This window comes from Mustela nigripes, chromosome 13 (genome assembly GCF_022355385.1).
Source record: "Mustela nigripes isolate SB6536 chromosome 13, MUSNIG.SB6536, whole genome shotgun sequence".
NCBI classification, from domain to species: Eukaryota; Metazoa; Chordata; class Mammalia; order Carnivora; family Mustelidae; genus Mustela; species Mustela nigripes.
In genome coordinates, this window is record NC_081569.1 from 137,257,217 (window position 1) to 137,276,932 (window position 19,716).

The following is a 19,716-nucleotide window of genomic DNA, read 5'->3' on the forward strand; positions in this document are numbered from 1 at the left end:
TACAAGTAGCTTAACACCTGCCCCATGGAAGATTCCTGGGTAATAGTGGGTAGGGGGGGAAAAAAACCCAAACTCTGCTAAGTAATTTCTTTCTGGTTAATAGGTTGGATATTGCCAAACCTTGGCCTTTAGGTTCAATTCTGTACTCCACTTTGCATCAAGTAGTGAGCCTTAATGCTTCTGAGGCCACCCCCGGTGTGTGTCATGCTTAACGAGCACTGAGAAGTGAAGCTAGTCCAGTGATTAGAGGCAAAAGCCCTGGTGGCAGGACAGACAAATCCTATCTTTATGTCCACCAGGGCCTGGTGATCACGAGCAAGTTTTTTAACACTGAATTTCTCAGTAAAAATGTAGTATTTAAATAAGATTTACTTATTTATTTATTTTTTAAATCATTGGTTCAGCTTTTAGTTTTGTATTCTTAAAATTTTGTTATGTGCATAGAAAATATTTTTGAGTCTCAACAAATTTATATTAAAATATATACTCAGAGGGGCGCCTGGGTGGCTCAGTGGGTTAAAGCCTCTGCCTTTGGCTAAGATCATGATCCCAGTGTCTTTGGATCAAGCCCCACATCAGGCTGTCTGCTCCGCAGAGAGCCTGCTTCCTCCTCTCTCTCTCTCTCTGCCTCCTTCTCTGCCTACTTGTGATCTCTGTCTGTCAAATAAATAAATAAAATCTTTAAAAAAACCAAAAAACAAAAATAACCCCTCATATGCCTTTCAAGTAAAGCAAAAAAAAAAAAAAAAAAAAAAAAAAAAAAAAAAAAAAAAAAAAAAAAAATCTATATATATATATATATATATATATATACACACACACACACACACACACTCAGAGAATCACTACTCCAATTCTGCCTTATTTCCTGCTCCCAATCAGGAACCACTTGTATTTTTTTCAGTTTTATATTTCATTCTTATTTTATTTATTTAACATTCTTAATTTTTAAAAACGATTTTATTTATTTATTTAGCAGAGAGAGAGCACAAGCAGGGGATTGGGGTGGCAGGCAGAGGGAGAAGCAGACTTCCCGCAGAGCAGGGAGCCTGGCATGGGGCTCGATGCCAGGATGCTGAGATCATGACCTGAACTGAAATCAGATACTTAACAGCCTGAGCCACCCAGGTGCCCCTAACTTCCTAATTTTTAAAAAACATTCTGGCCTAGTTCACATACACTGCTATGTTAGTTTCAGGTGCACAATATGGTGATTGAGCACTTGCATATATTACTCAGTGCACATTGTAAGTGTGCTCCTAACCTTCTTCGCCTATTTTACCCATCCCCCCACCAGCCGCCCCTCTGGCAGCCATCAGTTTGGTCTCTACAGTAAAGAACCTGTTTTGGTTTATCTCTTTTTTCCCTTTGTTCCTTAAATTCCACATATGAGTGGGATCAATTGGTATTTGTCTTTCTCTGACTTATCTCACTTAGCATTATGCTTTATGAGTTCATGTTGTCGCAAATGGCAAGATTTCATTCTTTTTTCATGGCTGAGTAATACTGTGTGTGTGTGTGTGTGTGTGTGTGTGTGTTGCATCTTCTTTATCCATTCATCTTATCAATGGGCTGCTCCCATAATTTGGCTATTGTAAATAATGCTGCAATAAACATGGGGTTGCGTATATCTTTCTGAGTTAGCATTTTTGCATTCTTTGGGTAAATACCCAGTAGTGGAAATACTGGCTCATATAATAATCCTATTTTTAATATTTTGAGGAAAGTCTGTATTGTCTTCCACAGTGGCCGCACCAGCTCGCATTCCCACCCGCAGTGCGCGAGCGTTCCTCTTCCTCCGCATCCTCTCCAACACTTGTTATTTCTTGTGGTTTTGATTTTAGCCGTTCTGGCAGGTATGAGGTTATCTCTCACTGTGGTTTTGATTTACATTTCCCTGATGATGAGTGGCGTTGGGCATCTTTCCATGTGGCTGTTGGCCATCTGGATGTCTGCTTTGGAAAAACATCTTGGATTATTTGTTTTTTGGGTGTTGAGTTGTGTCCATTTTTTATATATTTTGGAAACTAACTCTGTCAGATATGTCATTTGCAAATATCTTCTCCCATTCAGTAAGTTGTCTTTTAGTTTTGTTCAGTGTTTCCTTTGTGTGCAGAAGCTTTTTATTTTGATGTAGTTCCGATAGTTTATTTTTTGCTTTTGTTTCCCTTCAGGAAACCTCTAGAAAAATGTTGCTATGGCTAATATCAGAGAAATTACTGCTTGTGCTCTCTTCTAGATTTTTATGATTTCAGGTCTCACACTTGGGTCCTTAATCCATTCTGAGTTTATTTTTGTGTGTGGTGTGAGAAAGTGTTCCAGCTGCGTTCTTCTGCATGGAGCTGTCCAGTATTCCCAGCACCGCTTGTGGAAGAGACATTTTCCCACTGCATATGATTTCCTGCTTTGTTGCACAGTAATTGACCATATATAATCATGGGTTTATTTCTGGGGTTTCTGTCCTGTTCCTTTGATGTATGTGTCTGTTTTCATGCCAGTACCAGACTGTTTTGATCACTGCAGCTTTGTAGCATAACTTGAAATCTGGGATTGTGATGCCTCCAGTTTTTGTTCTTCGTTTTCAAGATTGCTTTGGCTTTTCGGGGTCTTTTGTGGTTCCATACAAAGTCTAGGATTATTTATGTCTTTGTTTCTTATTGGAATTTTATGTAGATGAGCAAGCAAGCAATGTGTAAAGAGAATCCTAGATTTTTCTCTTCTAAGTGATAGGTTAAACATAATTTGAATTTGTGAAAGGGCAGACAGGCCAGTTGCAGACTGTGAAGGAGTGTCTGCAAACCATCCCTCCTGATTCCCAAACTGTCTGCTCATTACGAAATTTGGGCACGACCAGAATAAGGGGGAAAAAAAATGAGTCCGGCAAAGCCCTTTTAAATGTTCAGATTGCTGTGACCTCTAAATGAGAAAACCTTCTGTGCTCTGGTGCCAGGACAATGTAGTACGCAGTGAGTGGGCCTGTCTGCTTCTGCTGGGGGCTCCAGCCCCGAAAGGAGGGGGCGAGACTTCCTAACCGTGGCGGGTGTCAGGCCGTCAAGGGTCTCATTGCTGCGGCAGACCGTGAGGTTGGTCCCGACACGGTACGTGCCGTCCCCATTCACAGATGAGGAAACCAGGATTGGTTTGCGGCACACCTTGCCGATGGCAACACAGTAAATGGGAATTTGAACCTGCTTCCAAAACATAACCCTAAAACATCACCTTGTGTTTTCCTATTCTGCTCAGTTGCTTTTCAGTATTTCTCTTTGGAAATCCGCACTGGAAAGACAGAGTTACTCACTCTTTTTTGTGTAGCTTCTAGTTTGAGGACAGCTCAAAGTCCCTTCTGCCGTTTGAATGCCCTGGAGGCTGGCCCTGCGCAGGGGAGGAGCTGCGGAGACCTGTGAGGGTCTCTGTGTCTGAATGAGTAGGGGAAGGTTCAGGCTTTGGCTGGTTCATACCAACATTTCATCTGATCATTGGTTTGCCCTAAAATTTAGATTTGTAAAATATATTAATTTTTCATATCAGCTAGGATGCTTTTGTATCAATATTTTTTCTTTTATTTTTTTTAAGGATTTCTATTTATTTATTTGACAGAGATCACAAGTAGGCAGAAAGGCAGGTAGAGAGAGAGAGGAGGAAGCAGGCTCCCTGCTGGGCAGAGAGCCCGATGTAGGGCTTGATCCCAGGACCCTGGGATCATAACCTGAGCAGAAGGCAAAGGCTTCAACCCACTGAGCCACCTCAGTATTTTTCTTTTTAAACCAATGAAGATAAGAGTACCTAGAACAAAAGATGAAAACATTAAAACTCCTCAGGAGAGCAAATGGGAGTATTAACAGTGATAGTCTGTAGGTTTCCCAGGAGGTGCTGGAAATCTAAAGGTATTTGAGGGAAAAAATCTTACTGAAAACACAAAATTAAGGAAGAAGTACTCTTAAAGGGATTAGGTAAAAACAGTAGTTAATGTGTTTTTTTTTTTAAAGTAAAAATAGAAATCATTATCTAAAAATGAATTTTTGTTGTTGTACATAAAATGCCACAACTGTGGTAAACCCTGTCCACAGAGCAGATTATGGGTGAACATGTCCTGTCGCAAATTCATTATCGGGTGAATTGAGTTTTGGGCAAATTTGATGCTATCTAGATATTGTTAATGTTTTTTTTCTGATCATAATAAGAATGCCTGCAATGCTCAAAAAAACCAAAAGAAATGTACAGAAGAGAGTAAAAATCATCCACAACCCTACCTCTCAGTTTTTTTTAATCTCTTATGTATTTTCCTTCTTTTAGAGACTTTGTTTTGTTTTAACGGAGTCGAGCTCATGCTAGATAAACAGTTTAACGTGCTCAGCATCTTCCTACACACAGTCGCGCCTGTTGAACAGGCGGAGCAAAGAGTGCAGGACCAGGTCCCCGGGCATCCGAGAATCCACCCTTTGGAGTGTGGCCTTAAGGACTTTGGGTTAGAGGAGAGGGGGCAAGACTGTGCAGCGGTCAGGGCTCTGGAATTCCTCGGGGGAAGACTGGGTTCCCGCCGCTCCCCGTGGCGCTGGGCTTCCTGCTGCGATGATTACATCCCCATCACACGGTTGGCAAAAGCAAGTAAGTTCAGAAAGTCTTTACGTAGCCAGCTCTTCCCTCACAGCACCGCCCCCACCCCGCCGTGTCTTCGCTGGGTAACAAGTCCGTCTCGTGGATGCGGTTCTGCCTCCTGGAGGACTCATTCATCGGGAGAACGGTCACTGCTCCCTGCGCCCGGGGTGCTGCTACAGGAGGGACTCTGGCCAGCAGGGACTCTGCTGGGACTCACTGGATGTCCAGTGACCTCACACTTCACCGCTTTGACGGCCCTTGTGAGCTGTGGAGCGGTCAGAAGTAGGTGGCACCCGTCTGGTTCCAAAGCCCTGGCCCTCTTTGGTTCGGGGGTTCTGTGGAGGCCTTGACCTGAGTCCTGCGGCAAAAGAAAGGGACGTGAGCCCCTGTCCCGTGACAGCCTGCACTTCCCAGGGAGTGGGGTGGCAGGCAGATGAGGTGCGCGTCAGTGCAAGGCTCCAGAGGGCGATACCACGGTGCTTCCGAGGGGACAGGAGTGTCAGAAGAACGGTGGCATCGGTCAGCCCGGCTGCGGAGTGAGGGGGCAGCGGGTCTCCCAAGTAGCAGGGAGCTCGGTGACCACAGCGGAATGGGAAGGTGCCAGAGTTTGGGGAGCTCGGGGAAGGAGGGTGGGTGGGGTAGAGAGATGCCAAGGCCCCGGCGTGTCACAGTGTGACAGCAGAGACTAAGAAATGCCGAGGAAGCTCCTGTGGCCTTGGGGAGCACAGAGGAAAGGAGGTGTGTGTGAGCGGGAAGCTGGTGGGGATGGCGGAGCGCAGGGCCCGGGCTCGGGCCGAACGGCACGGCGGCCGGGAGCAGCCTGAGCACAGCGGGCCGAGCGTCCTCGGCGGAGGTCTGTAGCTCTACCCTGGTGGGTCTTGAGGGTCATGAAACAGTTCAGTATGACCCAAGACATGGCCCACACTCTCAGCAAGGCTGTGACCTAAGAGGGGGAGAAAGAGGAGCACAAATGCATTAGCAGGTGGTGGGGAGGGGGTTTTAGTCCCTCTCAGGCTGGTACCTGATCCTGCCTCCGAACTGTTTGCCACATGCCTGTGTCGTGCTTAGGGACCATGGCTGGTCAAGGGCACCAGCCTTGCTGGGACACCGGGGGCTCTGTCACTGCCGTGCCCTCCCTGGGGCTCCTCATTTCCTCCCAGATCCAGTTTCAAGCCCTTTAGCTTGCTCCTGGCTCAGCTCCTGGAGCTTTCAGTACTCCCGGGTTTTCCCGGATCGGGGTCTCTGGAGACAAACACCCAGCCCAGTAACGGGCAATAACACTGATCTCTGGAGTGCCAGGCTTGCGCTACGTGCTGTGTGGACCCCACCGCGTGGGTCCTTCCACAGCCCCACGAGGGTGGGCATTACAGATCCGATCCCGCAGTCCGTTCAGCGAGCTGGCACTTAGGGCCCAGTGTGGAGCCTCAACGCATGTGGTCAGACGCTCCAAGGCTGCTCCCCTCCTTGCCTGGGCTGTGGCTCCAGCACTGGGCCGCAGCACCCCCCCCCCCCCGCCAACCCCGTCTGCGGTGGCCCCAGGTCCCTGAAACACGAGTTCATCTGGCCTGTGAGTGGGAAGGAGTCGTTTTGTCACTGAAGCCAGCAGAGGCTGCGAGTCGTGTGCCCTTTCCATTCCGACATACGTGTGGGGACCGTGATGGGACCTGTTCGAGTGCGGGCCTGCCTCTCTGCAGAGTCCTCCCCCAGAAAACCACCTAGTCCTTGACATGCTTCATTGTGGGGGCTCAGCTCTGCTAGGCTGAGTATGTCCGACTCCTTATTTAATTAAGGCTGAAACAGCTCTTCCTATGTTCATAGATAAACGCAGGCACCCCCTCTTGCCCACACCACCTCCCAGCTGCCGGCCCACAGCCTGCTTGCGGCCCAGGCTCTGCTGCTCACTGACCTCCAGTCCCTGTACCCCGCCCCCATCTGCCCTGTAGTCAGCGAGGTCAAGCCTGGATTCCTCTGGGTGCCCCCGAGTCTAGGTCAGGGGAGAGGCACCTGCTCTCACCACCGAGAGGAGACGCTACAGTTTGACCAAAGGGCCCCCCAGTCCCAAGGCATTTAACAACCTGTAACCTGAGCAGAAGACACTGGAAAAACAACCTAACGGGCATTTGGGGACACCGCCGTCCTCTTGATGCTGCTTGTCTTTCCGTCCACTGGTTCTAATCACAGCCCCCGCTGGAGGCTGAAGCGGAGGGTACAGAGTGAGCAGTGAACGTCTCAGGCAGGAGAGGAGCTCGAGCGTGTGTGCTGTGGGAGTCTGGGGCAGGACCCGGCGGGAAAGGGAGAAGTGAGGACAAAGCCCTGGTGGGCACCTTTGCCAGAAGGAGTCATTGGGAGCGTGGCTGGGGCAAGACCCTGCTCCTCCTGGTCCCTGCTTCCCCAGGTATGTGCCTCCTCCCCCGCCACCTAAACGTCCCAAACCCAAGCCACCAGGGCCCCAAAGTAGCAGCCTGGCCCCATATACCCGATGAGGCCCACAGCTGCCCACTTGCTCACACACCACCCGAGGCTCCCTGCAGGCTGGTTCTGCTCTGTTTCCACTTCTGCAGGGAGGGCAGCATGTGTTCTCTCTGGAGCCCTGGAGCCGCCCCTCTGCGGCAGGGATGACGTGCAGCAGGCTGGTCGCTTGCCCCCGAGCCCGCCCCGAGTCCCAAGGGCCGGGCAAGAGTCCTGGCTGTGACAGGGAGCCCGATGCGGGGCTCGATCCCAGAATCCTGGGATCATGACCTGAGCCGAAGGCAGAGGCTTTAACCCACTGAGCCACCAGGCGCCTCTGCCCATCCTTTCTGTGCCCAGCTGGGCTGAGACGGCATCTTCTCCATGAAGTTCATTCAGGCTGCGGTAGGCGCCCTACCCCAGTGCCTCCGGCTGAATGTGTCTCAGCACCTGCTGTACTGCTTTCCTGCCCCACCTGGAAACGAGCTCTTCAAAGCTGGGGTCATGTCTTGATCCATGTCTGTAGCCACAGCCCGTGAAGTGTGATAGGTGCTTTGGTGCAAGTTCAGGGACGAAGCACTGATCAGCTCCTGCCCTGAGGAGCCGTGGAGGTACTGGGGGCAGAGCAGCTCACGTTTCCAAAGACTTGATGTACCGGCTGCTGCTGAGCGCCTTATCCACCATCCTGGGAGCAGAAAACATCGTGCCCATTCGGTGGACCACGAAACTGAGGCCCAGAGCCGTTCAGTACTTGTCCGGCACCTTTCAGATGAAGGAGCCCGTCGCTGGGAAGGGAGCCTTTAGGTGACGCAGCCGGGCAGAGGGTACTTCCTGCGGCTCTCTCATTCGGCTCTCAAAACAGCCCCATGGGAGACAGGAGTAGTGTCGCTGCCTGCGACCTAAGCGCTCGGGGAGATGCGGCGTCTTGTTCAGGGGCACCAGCGAGGAAGAAGTGAGATCAGAATTCAAACCCCCTGACCAGTCCTGAGCAGACAGACCCTGAGGAGAGGACCCCGAAGGCCAAGGGAAGCCCTCGAGGCAGGAGCTGGATTTGCCCGTGGTGTCTCCCACCTGACTGGCAAGAGACTCTGACGTGACAATTCTCATTGTCATTTAGTAACGGGCCATGACAGGGAGCCCAGCTAATGCGGATGTGGGTGGGAACCAGCGGGTCCTCCTAGATCTCAGGGATCACTGTCAAAACCCTTTCCTTGCATCAGGACTAGCTGCTGGCTGCCCGAAGTCGTCCAGCCCGCCACCTCCCCGGCTACGGCTGCTTTTGTGGAAGACAACGACAGGGGCCCAGGAGGTGGGCGAGCAGGCAGGAGCAGACGTGGCAGGAGCAGACGTGGCCCAGGGCCGACCAGCGCCGGCCGGGGAATTCAGCTGTAATTTACGTGATGGAAAACAACAGCCCTCTCTTGGCCTGTGATTCCGTTTTAGAAACACGATTGCGCTGTCACTAGCCGGGTGCCCATTTCTTTAGATGCGAGAGGGCTCGGGAGGGCAGTGCCGGACTCACGTTGGGCCTCAGCAGTTCGTTCTCCGAGGGGCGCAGGCTGACCGTAGAGGAGCTTCTGCGATCGTCCAAGAGGAGTCGGCCGGAGAGGGTGCGGACTCCGGAGGGAGCGCAGACCGCCTCGGCTACAGGAGGAGACTGCACCTGGGCCGATGTGCATATACGCTACCCCACTGATCAGCCCCGAGTCCGGAGCCTCGAGCAGAAAAGGCTTCTCAACTCTGGGCAGGAACGTCGCAGGGCCCGTGCACCAAGCTGCCCTGTCCTCTTCGGGGGCATCGCCAAGCTCTCCGTGGCTCCCAGGTGGCAATCATGGCTAACGGTCACCGGATTATCCCAGAGGCCTTGAACTTCAGCTAACATCGTCCACACCGGACCCCTGCAGTCCTCTCGGGAAGCCAGCGAAGTAGGCCTTGTTACCTGCAACTTACAGGTGAGGAGACTCGTTCTGATAAGACGGGTCTAGCTGGTAGGCTGCATGTATCCGGCACACACGGCTGCTTTGCTGATCAATTTGCTAATCTTGGGTGGGCGGAAGAGAGCTGCTTTGGGCTTCAGTTACCTCTTTAAGAGACGGGGCACTTTGAACCCCGGGAGTTTTGTCTTTTCTCTGCGTCCAGCCGTGCAGCCCCGAGAGCTTGTGCACATGTCTCCCAGAAACCCCAGCGAAGGGGAATTGGAGAGGGGAGCCAGAGCAGGGCTCAGAGTGGGGCGGAAGGAAGGTGGATATGGGGGGAGCCGTGAGGCGGCTGGCGGCGCTCCACCCCAGGCCCCGAGATGCTGCAGGCCCGGCGGCTCGGGGATCGCGCAGACCTGGCGGGTCCGAGCTCACGGGACTTCCTCCGAGAACGCACCACGCGTCCCTATTTTAGGTTCTTCCAGTTCGCTTTGCTGTTTGCCGCCGCGGTGAACAGGAGCGTTCTTTCCTTCCCGAACAGGGCGCGTATGCATCCCGAGGCAAGGACCGCACTTTAGACTTCCTTTTTCCTCAGCACAGCGCACGGCAGAAAAAGCACCGCCTTGATACGAGTGACCTTCTCGGGACTTCCTGGATCTTTCTTCAGCTCTATGAATAAAAGTTAGGGTACATACACATGTATTTGCATGGGAACCCTGTCCCTGCTCCAAAGTAAAACTGGCCTGTGTGTCTCTCCAAAAATTGTTTTTCCGCTCTGGGTCTCAGTTTATCCATCAAGAAAATGAGGCTGTTTGCCTTGGGGGACGGGGGGGCTTCGAGCTCCAAGCTCCTTTGGGTTCTAATCTCCTCTTGGATCCACAGTGTTTTTCCTCCAAAAACTGATTTGATGAAGACTTGGCTTCTCCTCCCGACCTGCCCCAGTGGCTTCTCTCCTGCCTGGCTCTTGTTCCCTGCCCCCCTGCCCTCCACCTCCCGTTTTTCGCTGACTCTGGAACTAGAGAAGGAGCCGGCCCCTCCTGGCTCTTCAGGGGGAGTCCTGATGAAAACAGATCCTGCCCTGTTTGCCTACGAGCTCTGACGGCAGTCTGAGCCAGCTGTGTGCTGCGTAAGGTGACATTCAGATTCCCCAGCCTGGCCACGGCTCCTCCACGCAGCTAATGGAAAAGTGATCTGAGTGGGCCACATTGTATATGCACAAGTTCTTTTCCACTGTCCCTCTGTGCTGCTTTGGGTTTCCCTCGAGAGCAGGCTGTCGGAGCAGAACAGCGATTTGAAGTGAACTGGCCTGGGCGCCTGGGTAGCTCAGTGGGTTAAGCCGCTGCCTTCGGCTCAGGTCATGATCTCGGGGTCCTGGGATCGAGTCCCGCATTGGGCTCTCTGCTCAGCAGGGAGCCTGCTTCCTCCTCTCTCTCTCTCTGCCTGCCTCTCTGCCTACTTGTGATCTCTGTCTGTCAAATAAATAAAATCTTAAAAAAAAAAAAAATGAAGTGAACTGGCCTGGCTCTGACCAGGCCTCTTGGGATCTCCAGGACTTGAGTCTGGAAGCGGAACCGGAGCTCCCGCCGGCCCACCCTGCCCGGCAGCAGGAGCCCTGGTGTGGCAGCAGTAACCTGCGGGAACAGGCCCGAGGGTGCCCTTCACCTCCTGCAGGACCCAGATCAAGCTCCTTTCTGGAGTTGGAGGCCTTTCCTGGTCTGCCCCGGGGGTTCGCATAACCCCTGTCTTAGGGGTCGTCTGGACTTCCCAGCCAGCTCCAGACAGGCCAGGCCTCATTGTACCTCCCAGTCTCCGCACTGGCTTGCGTCCACCCTCTCCCTGGCACTCGTGCGGGCCCCTCCGTGTTGCCGCGGCTCAGTAGTCTGCCTGTAGCATACACCTGCACTTGGAGCCCCGTCGGCCCCCTCCGGCCCCTGAGCCCTCCCTGGCCCTGGCCTAGGACCTGCACACGTGAAGAAGACTCAGGGCCAATGCTCTGGTAACTCCCTTGATTGAGAGTTCAGTTTTAGGGGGGTGCCTGGGTGGCTCGGTGGGTTAAAGCCTCTGCCTTCGGCTCAGGTCATGATCCCAGGGTCCTGGGATCAAGCCCCGCATTGGACTCTCTGCTCAGCGGGGAGCCTGCTTCCCTTCCTCTCTCCGCCTGCCTCTCTGCCTACTTGTGATCTGTCTGTCAAACAAATAAAATCTTTTTTGTTGTTGTTAAGATTTTATTTATTTATTTGACAGAGATCACAAGTAGGCAGAGAGGCAGGTGGAGAGAGAGAGAGAGGGAAGCAGGCTTTCTGCTGAGCAGAGAGTCCGATGCAGGGCTTGATCCCAGGACCCTGGGATCATGACCTGAGCCGAAGGCAGAGGCTTAACCCACCGAGCCACCCAGGCGCCCTAAATAAATAAAATCTTAAAAAAAAACAAAAAAATTCAGTTTTAAAACCTTGCTGGCTCTGGCCCCAGGTGTGTCTTTCGCAGAGGCTGAGCGGAGGAAGAAACGCCCGCCCTCGGGGACCACCCGGGCGCCTTTAATGGGGAAAGGGCTGGATGGAGAGGCTGGGCGGTGCGGGGTGGGACTGGTTTGGCTGGAAGCTCGATCCCAGGAAAGCCCTCCGATCCCCTGGGGAAGGACCAGCAAGTCGCTGGTTAGCGAGAGGCAAGAGGCGGGAGGCGGTGGGCGCTGCCCCCCTGCCCCAAACCCGCCCCTGAACCAGCCCTGGCCAGGTCTCTGAGGCGGCCACGGTCTCCACTCCTCCGCTCGGAGAGCTGGAAGAGCAGAGGGGCTCGTGGAGTTTATATAGCCCCCCTGTATATATTTAGAGATAAGAAGTTCATTTAGGGATTAGGGGCCGCTTCTTGTCTATGCATCATTAAGCATACCACATCTGCTACTGAGCTAGCAATCAGCAGAATATTGAGAAAAGTTATAAAGAAATCTTTGCGACGCTTCATTTTCATTCCCAGCTCCCCGAGTCCTGGCGCAGACTTTTGCGAGGGAGCCTCAGGGAGGAAGTGGAGCCGGGGCTCCAGGAGCCAGCGCTGGGTGCCGAGAAGCAATTCACTGGACTGGGACCTGCCGCCTCCCGCGTGCACACGTGCCTGTGGTCGTGGAGAGCAGACAGTGGACAGTGGCAGAGGTGACCTCTGACAGAGCATGTGCATTTGCCCGTGGAGGCCACGCTGGCAGGGCAGGTGGCCTGGTCCAAAGCTGAGGGGCTCTCGGAGGTCCTGAGCACCTCTCCATTCCTCTGGGTGTCCTTGACCAGGCCCTTTCCCCCTGCGGTCCTCAGTCTCCTTACCTGCGAAATGGGTATTTGGCTGCTACTGCTCCGGGGGGTGCTTCAGGGTCTGGCAGCTGCTCTGCCCAGCAAGTACTCGGGCCTTGGCCGCCCTGGGGGGTGGCAGAGGGCTGCTAGCTGGCGCGCTGGTCCTGGACACAGCAGAAGCACCATTGTGGGTTCCGGAGGCACCCTGCCAGGAACCGGGGGCAGCAGGTGGATGTCCAGCCTCCCTGGCTCCTTCAGCAGCCCAGAGAACTGAGTCCCTTCACCTGCATTCCTTGGGGACCCGGGGCCAGCTGGGCCTGTTTGGCCCCGGGGCTGGTGGAGTGGTGGCCGGTCCACCAGTGTGACATGCGGCGCGTTAAACTGCAGGTGTCACTGTTAGCCCTGCAATGGGGGCTCGGCTCTCCGGCCCTAGGGCGGCCACAAAGGAACCTGATCGCTCCCGCCGCCGGCGGGCTCCGCCACCAGCGGCTCGGCCAGGGGCGCCCCCTCCTCTCGCTGCCCCTTGAGCGGCAGACCCGGGGAAGTGGAGGCCCCCCACCCCCAGGCCGCAGCGCATGTGCGCAGGACCGGGGGAGGCGCCCCCACCCCACGGGGCTCGTGGGGCCCACCTCGGCCTTGCTGACCTCGCCGACCTCGGGGCAAGAGGGGCGGAAGCGGGCCGGGAGGCCGCTCAGGGCGGGGGCAGCACGCAGCCGCGTCCACACGGTTGGGCGCCTGGAGGCCTCGGGGACCTGCGGCCCGGGCTGGGCAGGGACCCTGAGCTGCAGAGACCAGGTGCGTTGCCCTTTACTGAGCAGCCGCCAAGGGAGGAGACACGCGACGGAAGAGGGGTCCTCCCCGCCCCGCCCCTGGTACCTGGGATGGGCGCCCGTCCCCCTCCCGCACCGCCGGCAGCTTCTGGCTGTGAAAGGTCCCTTCTCTGAAAAGTCCGTTTTTGAGAAATGTCCAGGTGGCTGTTGTTTTCCAGGACACTCACCCCGGAAAGCACCTTCTGTGTGTTGCGCTGCCAGAGGATGCCAGCCCGCGGGGGGGTCCCGGGGCACCGCGCCCCGCCCCGGGGGCAGGTTCCTGCAGGTGCCCAGCGAAGCCTGCCCACCTGGCTTCAGGGTCTGCTTGAGCCCCAACGTGCCCTCCTCCACTGAGTGTGCTCCTCTTAACATCCTGGACACACAGACACTTCCTGGAACCAGGTTTTTGGGGGGGTCTCCCTCTGGGAGCTGGGGGACCCCTCCCCGTCCAGCAGCTGCAGCTGAAGGGGCCGCCAGGCTCCCGGCTCCCCGCTCCCCGCTCTTGATTTGTTTTAAAGACGGCGTAGAAAGAAGGGTGCGCGTGTGTGAGTGTTGGTGAGGAGTGAGGACACGGAATATTTCCAGGCCTTCAGACACGGAGACAAATAAATTTTTGAATAAGGCCGGTCCACGTACTGTGACCGCAGAGCAAATGCCAATCTCTGTTTCCAAACACAGACTCGTGAATTCTTATTCCAGTTGGTGACTGAGCCTCCAAACAGGACATTACCTATGCATCCGGGTGAGGCTCCTTGGCCGCCCACGTCAGGTGTGGCCTTCCCAGCACCGGGTCCCTTTAATCCCGGGGTGGGGGGAACCCCGGGGGGAGGAGGAGCAAGAGAAGAAGGAAACGAGGAAACCCATGACCGGCCGCATTCGGTCTGTTTCCTTCAGTCCCTAAAGCGTTAAGGGACTGGGAGATAAAAAGATGCGTGCAGGGAAAAGCAGCAGCCACAGCGATCTTCCACAAAGATCTTTTTAGTGTCAACTTAAATGTACACAAATAGCGGATGATGATCTCTTTTATTGGACTAACATTTATCCAGTAATATCCACACACTTTTAAAACCATTGAGGCCTCCTCTTCAGGTGTTCATTTGAATAGAAATAGCTGAATGAGTGTTTTTATAATTGATCCCCTGAGAACTGAATGTCTAGTGCTGCATAACCAACATTTTCCCATTGCTGGGGTTTTTTTTTTTCCCCCAAATTGCCACTCTGCAAAATTAGGATTTTGTACAGTTTTGATAAGAGAATTAACCTCCCACGTGCCGAACTCCCCGAGTGTGAGAGGCTCCCGGGAGTCGGCCTGTGCAAGGTCAGCTCTGCCGGTCGGCTCATTTCTGGGGCTGGGGGCTCGGCTGCGTCTTGGTTCCAGGGAGGAAATTCTCCGGGTAGTGATGGGAGGTGGATCTGACAGAGGCTCCTGGGCCCAGGAATGCCAGCTTCTTACTCACCCCCTTTGTATGCAGCAGGGCAGGCCTCGCCCTCCCCAGCAGCTCCCTGGCGGCTGGCCCACACTGGCCTGGGGTTGCTCAAAGCCCCAGACCTTGGGAAGAGAACAGAAGACTTTGCTCCCCTTCTGGTGCTTTCTCCGAGTGCTGCTAAGTACTTTTAATGATCCACTAGTTTGGGGGTTATGATCATAATAAATGCTCACTGCAGAAAATTTGAAAACTACATAGAAACATAAAGTTGGAAACAAATATTACCCCAATTCCACTACCCAGGGCGAGACATTGGTGGGTTTCCTGCCAGTCTCTCTCTACGGGCGCGTGTTAAGTGTATGTCTATGAAATCGGGATCCTGCTGTATCTACAGTATTGTCTCCGTTTTTCCCTTTGAGCGGAACGTACAAAGCAGCTCCCGCGCCTTCCCGCGTGTTGCTAGCGTTCCTGTGACTGCCTCGCTCGGCCGTCCAGTGGCTCCGCTGAAAGAATTTAATTGCTCCTATTGATGGACAGCGAGGTGAGAGCTCACGTACAAAAGGAGTGTCCCTGGCCCTTCGGAGGGAGGCTGATTTAAACCAGAGCAAGGAAGCGACTTAGGAAAAAATTTCCCTTTGGGACCCTGAAGGTATAGAAAAGGCAGATCCTTCCCCTGAGCAGTGCCAGGCTTCCTTGGTAAGACACACCCCCGGTGACTGCAGCAGGTGACAGTGGCCAGGATGCCTGTGAGCAGGGGCCTCGGGTCCCCATCCCTCCTGGGCCTCACGTGTCCCTTCCCGCTGAGTCAAGTTGCCATCAGTCCTGGATCCTGTAGGCTGCCTTCCGCTGGAGCGAACAGAGCCCCAGCTCAGCCGGCTTCGAAGGCAAGGACACGGTCACGGGACAGATTCCCCGAGGAATCTGGTGGGCCGATTCAGCCACTGTGCAGTATCACCAACGGACCCACAACTCTGCGGGCCACCCTCAGCATGGCGGCTCCGCCCAGTCTGCCCCCTCCAGTCCGGGCACGCCCTCCAGACACGGAGAAGGTCAAAGGTGGGAGAGGCACTGTTTCTTCGAATGGGATTTTTTTTGGGTGGGGAAGTGGTCAGCAGGGACATGCTTTTCCAGAAGGCCAGGCCTCATTTCGGGTCTGGCTTCCCTCACCTCTCATTGGCTGAAACCACAGGCCCATCCCTAAGTCGGTCATTGGCAAGAAGGGGTTCATCCTTCCCGAGGCCGAGGCTGACAGCTACCTGGGAAGGGTTGAGAGGCACTGGGGTGCCTTGGGATGTGCACTTTGCCCTTCCGGGTGTAGAATCCCTACACCTCAGCTTCCCCAGGCCTTTCAGGCTGCGGGCATTGACTTCACCAAGCTGTGAGTTCACTCAGAACCCGAGGCAGCCTCACCAAGTGACCAGACCGTTCACTGTCCCAGCCTCGGAGGCTGGTGGGAGCACTTGGGATCCTGGGGTGCACTGTGAGACCTGCGGCCTTCCCAAATTCCAGGGTGCCCGAGGAGCCCCCGTGGTGGCTTTGCTTGGCTGGACCCCTAGAGGCTGCCTCGTTGCTGTGGATCCTCTCCCCTGCCTTCGGTGCCCTGCTGCCCTACTGTGCGCTTCTGCTTTCTCAGGTCCGTTCCTCCCACTTCTGGAAAAGGAAATGAATTGTCCTATGGAGAATCCCTCCACCAGGGGCAGTCATCCGGATTGAGAGAGGCCGACTTCACCCCAATCCTGGTACCATGACCGGTTCAGGGTGCCGGATAGCCAGTCTTGGCATCACCCGCCCTGCCCAGAGCAGTCTGATCAGTTACTTCGGGGAGGGGCATGTGATCCAACATTGTTTCAATAAGCACTGAGCCCAGAGCTGGTGGTCCCCAACTCACTAACCCAGGAGAGAGTCTGCCTGACAAGAAAGCCACCAGAATACTTACCTGGCAGGGGAGATACCATGATCACGAAGGTGGTTTTCCCAGGGCGAGGCTTATCCATTGCACTCCGGATGTGCTGACCCCTGCGATTTCCCCAAATGTGGGAAACTCGACTGCATAATTTGTGGTAGTGGGGGGACTGCGTTCGCGCTTTCCCCTAATTAAAAAAAAAAAAAAAAAAAAAAAAAAAAAGAAAGCCACCAGAGACGATAGCAGAGCTTAAAGATGGAGAGAGACCCAGGTCCTGATGGCGCCCACTGAGCCCCTAGATCCAACCATGCCTGAAGCAGCACTACGCCTGAAATGATCACTTATGGAAGCCAGTCATTATTTTCTTTTCACGTGGACCAGATTAAGTTGGGTTTTTGTTGCAGCTGAAAAGAGTCTTGATCAAAACACCCCCCTTCCCCCGGCAGTGGGTTGCTCTTCCAAAACCAGGATCCCATGGCCGTGTTTTGTTAACTCTTCTTGATCCTGGCGTCAGGCCAGGCCCCGGTGACCCCAACTTCGCCACTTCCTTTGGGTGCTAAAGCCTGAAGCCTCGTCAGACCCTTGCTGGGGCCACTTCCTCCAGTCCACGGAGCTTCTCTGCAGGACAGCTGGCTTGCCCTGTGCCCTCAGAATGGCCTGGTGTCCACCAGGATTGTCAGTCAGAAACAGGAAAGGCATTTCCCTCTCTCTCCACACTGACTCCTCCCTCTGCCCAGACGTTCACGACTCCGGGGAGAGTTTCCTGATAATTCAGCTGAAAATTTCCGTGGCTCACTTTCTGCGTCTCTGAGCTGTCCCCTCGGGCTCCTCTAGCGCCTCGGCTCCTTCCCCAGGCCCGCGGTCGGAGTGCATCTCTGGCCATGGCACTGTTCAGCCAAGCTCGGCACATTTCCTTGTTCATCTTTCTTCGTACATCGTGTCTCCAGCCTGCTAATCACTGTGTACACATTTCAAGGGATGCTTTGCCATTGTCGGCTCTGGTGTTGCGAGGCCTCCCTCCTTTTCCGCAGCAAGGGCCTTTTTCGGCAAAAAGCGACTTTCCCTGTGTCCAAATGCTCATGGGGCCAGAAGGGAAAGGGAACCGGGGGAGGGGGTGGGGGGAGCAGGCCCGGTGTCAGTTGTGGATCGTGGGGTGTGGCAGAATCGTGCCTGGGACCTGCCCAGAGTGGGCGGCGGCCTCTCAGGGCCTGCCGGGTGTCACCACGTGGGAATCCGTCTCTGCATTGTCGAGGTTGTGATTTCTTGGGGGAAGGTGGACCTCCGTGTTCCTATGTGAAAGTTCCCTTAAAAAGAAAAAAACCTGCTGGCAACGCAATAAAACATTTTAAATGCTGTGACGACCAACCGTCTCTTTGACCACCCGTTTGTGACTTCAGTCTGAGCAGACGAATAAAATGCAAGGACTGTCAGACCACAGAGCGCAGGGTGTCCTTGCGGCCGGACCCTGGGCAGAGCAGGGAGGCCTGTGCTCTGGTGCCCCCCACCCGCTGTGGAACCTTGTGCGCATTATTTGATCTTCGACATTTCTAGCTGTGTATGTACCTTTCCCTAACCTTTGTGACCGTCCTACAAGATGGATTTCATTATTCTCATTTTGCAGAGGAGAAAACCCAGCTCAGGTTGGTGAAACATCCTCGCCAAAGGGCAGGGCTGGAAAGGGGCGGAGCCCGTGTTCCCGGGTCCTGTGCCAGTTCGTGCCTTGAGCCTGGGCCCATCTCCCGGGTGTCCAGGAGCCGGCCGTGTGAGTGAAGAAGAGTTTGGAATGTCTTCAGTGGCTCAGGCTGTTGCAGAACCCGGGACCTCCCAGGCTCACAGGTGGCTTTGTTTGTGGATGTGACCTTGCTCTGGCTCTCCACATCGTCAGCACACCGTGTTCTCTAGCCCCATTTTCTTGCCACGTTCTTGGTTCTGGGTCATGTGTCAAAGACTGTTGGCCCTGGGTTAGGATTTCATGATTGCAGAACGACTCCAACAGGAGCGTCTCGTGCGAACGGCTCCTCCCGTGAGGTCTGCTCTGCCCGTGAGTGGGACTGTGGTGCCTGGTCCTCCTTGTCATCTGATTCTCACTATCCCTTTGTTCACCTGAGAAAATGGCTTCTGAGCGGAGGGAGATCTCACACAGCTCGTCTCACAGGCTGCAGAGACAAGACCGCACCCCAAGCCTGCGGGCCATGAAGTCCTCTCCCCGGCACCATGGACGCCCCTTCTCCCTCTTTGGGAGGGACTGTGGGACCTCAAGCTTGACCCGCCCCCTGGGAGGATGGCTAGCGCTTTTGCAGCACACTGTGATCCCCAGCTCTTCTTCTGCTCTGTGGGCGCCGGCCCAGATGGCTTTGGAGCCTGGGTTCTTTGGCCTGGGTCCTGCTCTGTTCTCTCTACTATGAACAGGGAATGGTTACGCCCACGCTGAGGCAGCCGTGTGCCTGGTCCACACCGTGTACTCGCACGCACACGCCAATGAATAGTGCTTCTCGAGACACTGGGCCTGGCTCCGCGCAGGCTTTGACCCTGGTGGCTCCTCTCCAGGCCCCAGCCAGCGTCCTCCCAGTGCCAGATGGGGCCTGCTGTTTTCCCGTGGTCTGTGGGGCCCAAGCTGCAGAAACATTTATGCCAGGACTCTCCCCAGGGCTCTCAGGCTGCCCCACACAGCGAGGAGGGGCGGGAAGAGCAGGAGGGCGGTGGGACCCATGAGGGAATCAGAGGCAAGACGAGCTTCATCACCTGTCTTCCTGCTCCAGACCAGCCTTGGACCCTGCAACACCCTGCCCAGAGGGGCCAGTCCCCAGCTGAAATGCGGAGGGACTCTGTCCAAAGTCAGGACCCTGACCGAGGCCTGGCTGTGGAGACGTGACCTCCCCTTCCTGCTGCTCTGTAGCCATGCAAACCGGACCTCACGTTCCTGTCCCCCGGCCTCTGAATGTGTTTTTTTTTTTTGTTTGTTTGTTTTTTTTAAAGATTTTATTTATTTATTTGACAGACAGAGATCACAAGTAGGCAGAGAGGCAGGCAGAGAGAGAGAGAGAGAGAAGCAGGCTCCCTGCTGAGCAGAGAGCCCGACGCAGGGCTCGATCCCAGGACCCTGAAATCATGACCTGAGCCGAAGGCAGAGGCTTTAACCCACTGAGCCACCCAGGCGCCCCCGGCCTCTGGTTTTTTAGCTCAGTTCTCGGGACGCTCACCCAACCCATCTGCCTTCGTAGCCTTTTCTGGGAGCGTGGGGACTCTCCTGCCCACCGAGAAACTGGGAAAACGATTCTCGTGGCCTGCAGGTGAGCCTCACCTCTGTGGGAATTGACTCCCTCAGTCCTGTCTCAAGAGGGTGGT

The 19,716-nt window shown here is 54.6% G+C and overlaps 1 non-coding gene across 1 annotated transcript; it reads left to right on the plus strand.

Moving 5' to 3' along the window:
* The first annotated feature begins 16,396 nt into the window (after positions 1-16,396).
* On the plus strand, positions 16,397-16,561 carry LOC132000557 (U1 spliceosomal RNA). Its single transcript, XR_009399406.1, has one exon. It is a non-coding gene; the product is annotated as a U1 spliceosomal RNA (small nuclear RNA).
* Positions 16,562-19,716: the final 3,155 nt, after the last annotated feature.